This window comes from Aptenodytes patagonicus, chromosome 5, assembly GCF_965638725.1.
Source record: "Aptenodytes patagonicus chromosome 5, bAptPat1.pri.cur, whole genome shotgun sequence".
NCBI classification, from domain to species: domain Eukaryota; kingdom Metazoa; phylum Chordata; class Aves; order Sphenisciformes; family Spheniscidae; genus Aptenodytes; species Aptenodytes patagonicus.
Genome location: NC_134953.1, coordinates 37,541,177 through 37,553,236, shown reverse-complemented (window position 1 = coordinate 37,553,236; position 12,060 = coordinate 37,541,177).

The window sequence follows — 12,060 nt, the reverse complement described above, 5'->3', positions numbered from 1 at the left end:
AATTTAAACAAACATTAGTGCCATGTGATCTTCAACCTATGCAGCACAAATGTTAGGTCCTTATAATGCTAAATACAATCTCTTTAATAGAGCTATAGAATTTAATTCAGACTTTATCATCATGGACTTTCCATGAACTCTCTTTTTAATGCAAGTTGCTAGGCCTTCCTCATTAATTAAATAAAACTTTGTTTAAGAGAGAATTTTCTGGAACTGCCTGTATAATATTACAATTATTAACATAGAAGTTTGGAATTTAACGTTTCTCTAAGAAAATAGTTAACTTGCATTGTTTTGATTAAGGTGTCAAATCAAAAGTTAAATTAAGTGAAGATACTAAGTGGAAGGTTGGAAAAATGCAATGTCTCTTTGTTTAGTGTTTCTGGTGCAGAGGATTTGCAGAACTGTTTTGTGCTGCACTCTTAATTAAGACTGTAACATAGGGATGTGTTGAACCAAGAGCAAATTATGTGAAGGGAAAATACAATTCCAAAAATTCCTGTGCGCTTGAGTGTTTATCATGAGTGTCCAACAGAAGGTCATTAAGTTACAGGCCACCATCAGTTTTGAGTAAATCCCTGGCTAGATCCATCACCCAAAACATGAACATTTAAATGCATGTTTGCTCATTGTACTTCTTTGGTGTGTGCCTCTGCAGAGGCATAGCTCATGTAGGGGCCAGGAAGAAAGCACGTAACCACGAGGAAGGAAGCAATACAAGAAAAAAAAATACTGAGCAACAGAAACCATATAAGTTTGTTGCTATGGAAATGAACGTACAGCTAAAAGGGATTAAAAGAAAATGGGAAGCCTTTTTTTTATTCAATAAGCCATTTAACGGGTTTGCTTAAAGGATTCATGAAAATACTTTGCATTTCTTTTGTGTTATCTAGATGAGGATAGACAGAAAACATATATTGAAAAGTTGTTACCAAAACTGGAAAATTTTGCAAAAGGTGGGAATAAAAGATCTCACAAATGCGTACACAGCAAGAGGTCATAGAAGGGAGCCATGTGTTCCATCAGGGATAGGAAGGGAAATTAGCAACAGATGAGGCAGTTATTTCTGGGAAAGGAAAGATTTCTTTGTCTCAGTATTCATCAGAGTGACAGGGAAACATGCCAGGAACAGAGGGAACCTTCCCAGAAGTAAAAAAAGGAAACTAAATGAAAATTAAGGGTGATGCCAGATCAGGTAAAAATTAAATTAGTTCAATTAAAAACTGAAAAATCTGCCAATTAAGCAGTTTGATTCCGACTTCTAATTTTTTTTTTCCCCAAGAGGAGTAGATCTGTCTTTAAAGTAATTACCAGACTTAAACAAAAAGACAGAACAAGGGATTTTTCTCAATTGCTGAGTCACTGTCCTTTTATTTCCTAAAATTTACTACAAAAATTAAACATTTTCAAAAGAATGGGAAAGTAGAATAACAAAACCCAATATTACCAGATAGTCGAAAAGTGTGAAAATTTTTTTACTACAGGTCAGTTTTAGACTAAGACTTTTAGTTTAGACTTAACGTCTAAAGCAGAATTTGAAAAAATAAACCTTTCTAACTGTTGGTTTCTTTAGTGAGAGGTTCCCTTTGACTTGTGTTTTTGCCTCACTGATTGGCAAAGGAGGACATTCCCTGGTTTTTAATGTCATGAATCATATAAGCCTAAGTTTATCCACTTACCAGTGTTCCGTGACTTTTTTTGGTGATACACCCAAACCAAGAAACCACTTTCCCACATGTAATTTTTGCCCTGTTAATAATTACAGGGTAGATAAAATACATTAAGCAAACTCAAGAAAAATTCTCAAGAATGTTTCTAGAATTGTGAAGAGGAAGGAGTTTGAAGGAGAGGAAGTAGGTTTGTGAGGAGAAGGAGGTGTAATGCCTGTGTAGAGACTGTAATATGTGATCATAATTAAAACACTTAAGGGCATGCCCTCAGTTTTTGCCACTAGTTGAAGTTAATGATGCAAAGACAGTTTGTATGATCTGGGAGTCGGGCTGAGAGATGGTAGGCTAGAGAAGAGATTATGTAGAGTATAGTAGAGCTGGAGCAGAGTATGAGGTGCAGCAAAGCCAGGAACCTGAATTTGAATTCAAAGGTATTCCCTACTGATCGTTTGCTATGCTTTGGACCCAAACCAAAGGGGTCTTACCAGGGTGCCCATCCCACCAAGCTCAATTCAGGTGGGAAATGACAGCTGGAATTCTTGAGTTTTTCTTTTGTTTCAGAAAGCCTCCTTTCTCCATAAATGTTTACAGTTGTAAACAGAAATAAATTATAATCTTAATGACTATGATAATTTCAGTCCCCCATATTCAGAAAGAAATGGCTCCTTTCTGAACAAAATCTGTTCTAAAAACAGCCTTTTGGACTTCAATATGTTTATGCGTAGCAGCTTTCTGAAGATGTGTCTGATTGACTTACATATTTAACATGGCAGCCTGTGTTTTTAAGGAGTATGGTTACTGCAACTTTCAGAAACCTTTTGGCAGTTAATAGGAACAATAAACAAAGTACCCTCTTAATAGCAAACTGCAGGCACTTTCTCAATAAAGTTACAGTTTCAGCAGAAAAAAAATGTAGATTAAAAGGAAACACCTGCTCCTGTAAATTACTATGCTGCAGGTAGCAACCCAGGAGACTCTGCAGATGGTTCTGTATTTGCAAACCTGACCTCACCACCCCTTCATCAATCTCTGACTGATTGATTCTCTCCAAAGTAGAACCCACCATATCCCAAGGTACTAGAAGACACCTTTGAATTAGTCCCAGTCAGAATACCAATTAAGTGCTACTTTTGTTTCAGTTTGGAAGTTCTTAAAGGATTCAATTGTCTCATCGAGCACTAGCACTGACTAAAAGGTGGTACAGTCAGACAGTTCCAGGAAGAGCTCCAGAGGGAATTGTACTTCAAGAGGTGTAATCTCTGCTAGATTTCCCTGCTGACTGGGAGTGTGGATTAAGTTGTGCTATGCCCTAGGATTTTGCGACGGACAAAAAGAAGGTGGAATCTTGATCCTTAAAATGGTACAATATGAATTCATCACTTCAGTTAGCCTTCCCTGCCAGCCAAGAAAAAGTAGAAGAGAGATCATAAGTTCTGTATGTTGATTTTCCCTCCTCAACTGTTTTCAGGCATCTTACTTCTGTTATTGAGATCTGAGACTGATTATGCTGCTCTTTTCTTAACTAGGACAAATTTTCTCACGTGCTTCTTCCAATGTGTACCTATGCAAAGGCCTTGTACAATGTATTGAGACCAGTCTAATCAATACATCCTTTTTCTTTGTGGAAGAATACATTAACACCCTTGCTAGAAAACAACCCTTCTGAAAACAAGCTTGTGTTCCTTGTCCAGTCTTACATTTTCCTATTTTGTCACCCATACTGCTCAAAATTCAGAGGAAGACAGAGTGATATGGTGATACTTTCTGGGCTTCAGTGATACCAGTAAAATATTTGGGTTTGTTTCCTCTTCATTGAGCACTTTGAATTTTACAGCTTCTTTATTCTCTGAATGCCTGAGATACATTAAATGGCTTCCACTCACGTTAAAGAAGATACATGCTTTCCCTAAAGAAAAAGATTTAGAGAGTAAGGGAAATTAATCTGACTGCAGTTTGCCAGAATTTTTTGTAGTTTCAGACTCTTACTGCATCGCTGTCTTGGATTATTAGGTAACTTTGGTAGTCTTTTCTGCATTTCATAGATGCATATATATAAGGCCATCATCTAATCTGATGACCTGAACCCGTATCGCAGACAGTAATAGTCCACAAAGCAATCTGTGCACTGAAGCCAATGCTTTGTGATGAGGTATAGTAGAAAGACATCCAAATTTAACGTAAAAATGTAAGCTTATAAAGAATCTGTCATATTCCTTGGTAAAATATCTAGGAATTTTCTGCTGAAAAGATATTCTGTTTCCAGTTCATGGTTTTCAAACTTTGTCCTCCAGCTATTGGATCTTTTTATGGGTTTGTCTGTTAGATTAAATAGCCCTTGCTGTAAAGCTTGCGTTCTTGACTTTTTGATGCTGTAGAACTTGGGCGGGAAATTTTCCTGGTGTTTGACTCTAAAAGCATCCATAATTCTTTAAACTGATAGCACTTTTATTCAATGCACATTTTTCAGCCAGTCTGAATTACAAAAATATAGTTATTACTATGCTGAGACACTTTTTTTGAAGCTGTAAGGAAAAACAAATACATACCTTTTTGCTTCTCAATTGTATATGAAGAAGACCAGCTGCAACAGAAATATAGCTGCCTTACTGCATATTTTGCATTAGGAATTAAGGTCCGTGAGTAGTTGATGACGTAAACCACAAAGTATGCAATTAAGTAAGCAAGATTGTGTCATTTATTTTGTGTATCTAAAAGGAAACCTGTTTAACAGAAGTGGCTGAATATATTGCTGTAAAAAGCTTTTAATTTGAAATTTCCACTGTGATATTAATTAAGTCTGAGAAAACTTCCCCATCCTCGAGTTTGGATAATTCAAGAGAAAACTCCACTAAAATCTGATAGAATGCTGTCATTTGAGATTCTTGAAATCTCTGAAATAATAAGGAATGAAAAGAAACAACTAGCTTCATGGGAGAAAAACAACAAGCTTTTTATACCAAATATTCAGTCTTTTTTCTATATACATTGGATGAAGTGAGTTTTTTGCTCTTCTAGTCATGGTTTATCACTTTTTATTCTCATGTACCTAATGGGAAACATTGTCCTTTGTGCATTCTAAATCCAGCATTATTTATTAGCAATCACTACATTAAGTGTTTCTTTACTTACAACCAGCTTTACTAGTAGCTTTTAGAATATACCCATCACATCTAATTCATTATAGTTTGGAAATGTGGCACTTGGGAGATTTGAAAATCTGAAACATCAAATGTTACCATGTGCCTAACTAGAACATCTTAATCTTTTAGAATTGCATTTCTTTTGATGGAAAAAACTGTGGCGTCCTGCTGTCCATTTGGACAAAAGAGCAGATGTGTTATATGCATGTGTGCATGTGCGCTCATCTGTCTATGGCAGGATGCAAACCAATATAGCTACAAAAGTTCCTAGTTAATTTGGAAAGCATTAAATACAACATCAGCCCTTAGAGTTAGTAGTGTAAACTTTTACTTAAACTGAGTGTGGATTACTTAGTTTGCATAACAGTTTAATTATAAAGTAAAAATCTAATGCTAAAGTACTATAAAAAATGAAGCGAGATGTATATATATTTTTTGTATATGTATGTATATATATGTATCTATCAATTTGTTTTAAGGTTTCCTTTTCTTTTACCCATATATTTGATCCTTGCTATTTTTCAGTAAGTTTCAAATTTCAGCACGTAAAGATAACCTTATTGTAAAGGTTTTTTTAAAAAGTAAGTAAAAATGTGTGTATGGAAAACAGAGAAACAAAGTGGAAAACAGAGAAAAAAAAAATCTTAAAAAAGATTTAGCACATGCCCTCCCAGAAAAGGTGAATGCTATGCTTTCATTAAGCAAGTCACTTTCTAGTTCACACTAACAGCATTATGAACTGAGGTCCTGGATGACCAAAACTTACAGCTATTTTTAGCTTTGGACACTTGATTAGTCCCGTTAACTGCAGTAGGATTACATAAACATGTGAAGTTAAGCATGTATGTAAAATTGGTATATAGAACATCTAATTAGAATTCTCATTTTCTTTACTAACAGGATTTTTGTGGGACTTTTCTTCACTTAACATTCTAAAACTTATTCATGGCATATTTACATGATAACTATTATACATTACTAAAAGAAAAGAAGTTAAGTCTGCAGTAGTGTATTTTAAAATATAGTATACCCTTGTGGACATACAATTTTTAAAATGCAATGAGAGAGGATTTTTAATTTACAAAACTGACTACATTAAATCTGAATGATAGATATCAAAAGCATTTGATTCATTGTTTAAATAATTTAGCTGATTTCTTTAAATATATATTATTCTGTATTTAAATAATTTAACTGATTTCTTTATATTTATTCTTCTATATCTATTCTATATATATTTCTTTAAATAGAAGTGCCTTGAAAAAGGCACTTAGATAACAATTTAAAAAAAAATTTTACTAAATATGTTATTAAATAAGAGAATTCTTCTATCTCATTTTTCTGAAGCACCATTTGACAATTCAGATCCTTGAAAATGTTACTGAAAATACTGTCACTTCTTATTTATACATATTTCTTTGGGTGGTCATATTTATTTTCTGTATTTTTTCAGTGCAAAAGTGAAAGTTAAGAATGCTTCCAAATAAATACCTGGACTGCATGGCTCTTACCCCAGAAATGCTGTTGCGAAATACTCTGAAAACTGATAGTAAGTACATTTATGTAACAGTTTTGCAAGTATATAAAGTGAAGGATAATCAACAAAAGTCTCATTTGTATAACAGCTTTGACCCATTAGGGGCTTTTAAATCATGCATCACTGACTTCAGGGTTGCCGTTGTCAAGCTACTTACAGATCCTAGTTCAATCAGGCATTTCATATTTTTGCCCTCATTCGCTTTTGTTTACCAGCGGGAGACAAAGCATTTAATTAGTTTTGGGGCATTTATAATCTCCTCTGGGCCAGCTCCAGCCACAATGCTGGACGCCACTTCTGAGTTAATTCCAGTCAGGCTGGCCCCTCCAGTACAACATATGGGTAACCTATAAGCCTTTAGCAAAAGTTGCAACTGAACTATTAGAGGAGTGGGACCTCCCTGCTGGGAAAATACTGCGCAACAAAGCAAAAAGGGGCCAGCGTCACCAGTGGAGGTCAAGGCAACACTTAGACCAAACAGCATCTGGCAAACTGTGCCAAGTAGAAATCAATGAGAGGCAGGGCAGTGGGTAGTAATTTTATGCCTGTTTGCACAAGAAAATAACTCCTTCTGAACTGAAAAATTATTTTATAAAAAGCTTACAGCATCCTTTGGCATCTCCCTCTCCATTGTTGCTTCATATATTTTTATTTCAGTAAATAAACTATATGGCACAGCCTATACACGATTTTGTTTTGGGCAAGCAATATTAATTGTAGCATTATTTATGTTTCAGGAGATGAGGAGTTTTGAGAGTATTCTTTCTAATTGGTTAGGAACCAGATGTATAACTGTAATTCATTTCCAAAGTGCATTACATTCTCTTCTTCATGTTACAACGAGTTAAAGGGTTTGAGAAGGAAAAAAAAAAAGACAGTTCGTAATATTGTAGACTCTAGGCTCCAGACACTGTAAACTGTTGCAGCTCAGCCCACTTGAAACCTTCCCTTGTTTTTCATCTTCCTTCTATTCTCACTTTCTGTTCCTGCCTGTATCTCTGCTTATCTCTCATCTTGTAGCCCTTGTTTTTCCCCATTGTCTTTCTTTGCTTTTTCTCTTTTCCCTGAAATTCCAAGTGCTGGTGTTTATCTTAAATATTGTAAGCAGGCTGCCATTGAATTCAGTGGGATTACTCAGGGCTTAATATTAAACACACTCAAGTCTTTAGAGGTTCATGGCATTAGACACCATATTTTATCCCTTACAGAGCTGCTTTCTTGTGCACTTTTCTGCTTCTCAAAACAGGGGCTATTCTCTATGGCTTTTGGGTTTTGTCTGCTTGTCAAGAAGTATTTCTATTTCCAACAATTTCAACACTCATTTTCATACTGAAACTACCTTGTGTTTTCCTGCACATTAATTCTTTTTGTACTTTGAGTGAAGCAGGTTGCAGGCTGCAGATTGAAAAGGCTTTATGGTATAGAAATTATACACGAGTAATAATGTTTCATAAATAGATTGACTATCTTGAAGCACCCGCTTACATGTTTCCTTAGTTTTCTGTGGTGCTGGGAAGATGTCAGCTTCAGCCTGACAGTCTTCCTGCCTCTTGATAGAGAAAAGAATAGACTATAGACAGTGACTTTTCACTGCAGGAAAAAATGGAGAAAATGAATGTTCCAGCACTTTGGTGGAAGGAGTAGAAACCTGAATGTTCGTAGAGTCCATTATTGGTCCTGTCCCATGGAAAGTTACCATATGAGGAAAAAGAACTCAGTAGAAGTGAAGTGGACTAGCTATTGGTATCTGGGGAGAGAAACAGTGCTTCTACTCAGAGAGTGCAATTTTTTGACAGTTATAATTATACAGAAAAGTTTTAATACAATAGGTAAAATGCTGCAATTTTTTTTTTGTTCTGCTTTTGAAGTTTGTCAAGCTACTTGCTTGACCAAAATCTGCAAGTGCAAGCAGATTGTTTGTTTGTTTGTTTGTTCATTTTTAAATAAGATTTTTTCTGCTGATGTATCTGGGAAACTCAGTGAGAGCACATTCTTACATTCATCTCCTTTGATACCATGAAGCACCTTTTATATCTCCCTTTCCCTACTCCTCTTTCTCCCCTCAATAGTAAACAGAAAACTCCACTAGTGTAACAGCTGTCTCTTCCTTAGGCTGTGATAAAATAAGTTCATTGCCAATACAAAGAGTCTCTACTACTGTATGAACAGCTTTAGTTTTCTCCCGTGTATCAGCAAGACAATCCCCACATATTAAGAGAAAAAGGTTTATGAGAAGATAAAAAGGAGTTGTCTTTTCACACATTGATAATTAATGATTTTCAACAGCTAGCTGGGGAGAGCCCTAACACCCCACAGCTGTAAGAACCTGCTACGAGGTCTGCAACATATAGTTAGCATTGTTGCCCATGGTCTTGTGAAAGCTGGAAACCACTGTTCTCAACAAAGCCCAAGTAAAATACATAGTTACTGTTTAGCAAGTAGGTTGGATACAGGCATAATTGAATTGGAAATTATAGTATTTGCCATTTGAGGTATAGGATTAGATATATTCATAGGAGGAATTTTGGTAAATGTAGTACTTGCGCTGGGAAAAAAGGTATAGATACTTCTAGGGAAGTAATTTCATTCCAGGACGACATTCTGAACTATCACCATAGTTACCTGTTCAGTTTCTATGTTTAGGAATTTTTGTGGGTTTTGTTCTGAATTCCAAAGAAAAAATCAATTTTAAAGGCTAACTTGTGAATGATCTTGGTATTTTTGTCTAATTAAAAAAAAAAAGTTTTTTTGAATGTAGGACAACTAAAATTATGGGTTTTCTTTAAACAGTGATTATTTGCAATAGCATTAATGTGTTTCTTATGCTTCAGATGGCATAACAAATAGGTAATTTAAGAGTTACTTACTACAATATAAGAAAGAATGTTTTTTCACAAAGTCAGCTTGGGGAACTGACTCACCCTATGGCTGCATTATTGCCTACCTTGCCAGTGTTTGGGAAGAAGCAAGCACCTAGGGATGGGAAAGGAGTCAGACCACCTGTTTCAGCAAAAGCCTGAAGTTTCAGCCGATAAGATGTAATAACAAATCACACCCTCTGCTAAGATGAGATGACATCCTAAACTGCATTACCTTTGTTGCTTGAGATTGTCTGACCGTATCTTTTGATTAAGGAGGAACACTGTGCTGATCTTCCTGTTAAGAAGTTTTAGTTCATCCATTCTTTGTAACAAGCTTAGGATGTTTTTGTTTGGTTTTGTTTGTAGCACTGGTGTTGCTTCAGTGTCAGGGATCTCATTAAATTTACTTATATTTATAAACTTCTAAAAATAAGCGCGGGAATCCTAGTTCACATATGCTGGTTCACAAATTGTTGGGCTTTGGCTGTTACCATCTCTGCAGAATCCATTTGGAACAAACATCTCTGGTATGAGGTTAAAAGGACGATCTCATTGTATTTGGAGGGCAGTGGGCACAGGAGGTGAACCATGGGAGTTTATCTCCCTGTAATCTCAAAGATCCCCTTATATTTACAGAGGTGATTGTGATGCACAGGAGTGAGGAATGGGCAGGATGACAACTGGATGAGAGACATCTGAAAAAGTTAGAGAGAGTGTAGGGGCCACAACTGAGGGAAGACAGAACCAAGAGATAAATAACCCCCGGAGTACTGCTCCCTCCTGAATCTGGAGTTCAACCCAAGAGTCCTGAGTTTATACTTCCTTCTGCTGTGAGGAAATGTGGTCAAATCAGCTGACGAAATATGTCCCAACCACCTACTTCATCTTTCTAATCCTGAGGTACCTGGTATATTAAAAGATAATAATTTATTACTTGTGCTGCTAGTTACCCTGTTAGAGGTTTTTCAGAACAGGTTAGAAAAACATCTATCAGAGATCATAAAAACAGTAAGTCCTGTCTGGAGGGTAAACTAGATCCCTTCCCTCATCTGTTTCTCGGTGCATAGCATAGATAGTACTTTTAGTAAGTCTCAAGCTATATAGTAAAGGAAGGTCTCTGGAAGACTCTTGCCTCATTGAAATTGGGTATATAGGAAAATAAAAGATGGTTAATGAAACTGAATTACGTCTTAAATAGATGGATTCTGCTCTTGCCTGTGCCAGAATGCCTACGTAATGGCTAACAAGTAATTTTAATTTTTTTGAAGTGGTTGCTGTAGGCATATTTGTACTGCCCAGTGCTACTGAAGCTAGTGCCAAACAAGTTAATTCATGTTTGAAAGAAGAACAGAGGATCAGTGTTTTGCCCAGGCTAGTTAGTTCAGCTGTAGAGCAAAACTTATGCAGCTGTACTACTTCAGTATCCAAGCTTCCTTGCACAATGCTAGTTGAACGGTGAACAGTGAACATTGTGCCAGGTAACTGTGTGTCCCCTATTGTGTGTTGCCTATAGGTCCCTTTGTGAAAAACTTCAGGCCAGCTTTTGCAGATCGCTGAGCATGCACAGGTGGAATTGACCTTGATAGATAACTATATTTTTAAGCACATGAGAACCTATATGATGTCAAGTACTCAGAAAATTTGCTAGCTTTGTAATGATACGTCAAAGCTTTTTTTGCTGCTTTAGTGGTGCAATGGGTTGCAGTATCATTCTAAGTGGAAACTTCTTTCTTTTCATGAGCTGTCTTGTGTATATGTATGTGTGTGTACATACGAATGTAATAGTAATCATATTCAATACGTAATTGGGAAGACGACCAGCCTGGCTGAAAGGGGAGCTTTTGCTGGGACTCAGGAGAAAAAGGAGAGTTTACCACTTGTGGAAGAAGGGGCAGGCGACTCAAGAAGAGTACAGGGATCTCATTAGGTCATGCAGAGAGGAAATGAGAAAGGCAAAAGCCCAGCTAGAACGCAGTCTGGCCGCTGTCGTTAAAGACAACAAAAAATGTTTTTACGAATATATTAATGACAAGAAGAGAGCCAAGGAGAATCTCCATCCTTTATTGGATGTGGGGGGGGAACATTGTCACCAAGGATGAGGAAAAGGCGGAGGTACTCAATGCCTTCTTTGCCTCAGTCTTTAACAGGCAGACCAGTTATCCTCAGGGTACTTGGCCCCCCGAGCTGGAAGACAGGGACGGCGAGCAGGATTAACCCCCCATAATCCAAGAGGAAGCAGTCAATGACCTGCTACGCCACCTGGATGCTCACAAGTGTATGGGGCCGGATGGGATCCATCCAAGAGTGCTGAGGGAGCTGGCGGAGGAGCTCACCAAGCCGCTCTCCATCATCTATCAGCAGTCCTGGTTAACGGGGGAGGTCCCGGATGACTGGAGGCTTGCCAGTGTGATGCCCATCCACAAGAAGGGCCGGAAGGAGGATCTGGGGAACTACAGGCCTGTCAGCCTGACCTCGGTGCCGGGGAAGATGATGGAGCGGTTCACCTTGAGGGCGCTCACAAGGCATGTGCGGGACAACCAGGGGATCCGGCCCAGCCAGCACGGATTCATGAGAGGCAGGTCCTGCTTGACCAACCTGATCTCCTTCTATGACCAGGTGACCCGCCTAGTGGATGAGGGAAAGGCTGTGGATGTGGTCTACCTGGACTTCAGGAAGGCCTTTGACACCGTCTCCCACAGCATTCTCCTAGAGAAGCTGGCGGCTCCCGGCTTAGCCAGGTGTACTCTTTGCTGGGTCAAAAACTGGCTGGACGGCCGGGCCCAGAGAGTTGTGGTGAATGGAGTTAAATCCAGTTGGCGGCCGGTCACAAGCGGTGTTCCCCAGGGCTCAGT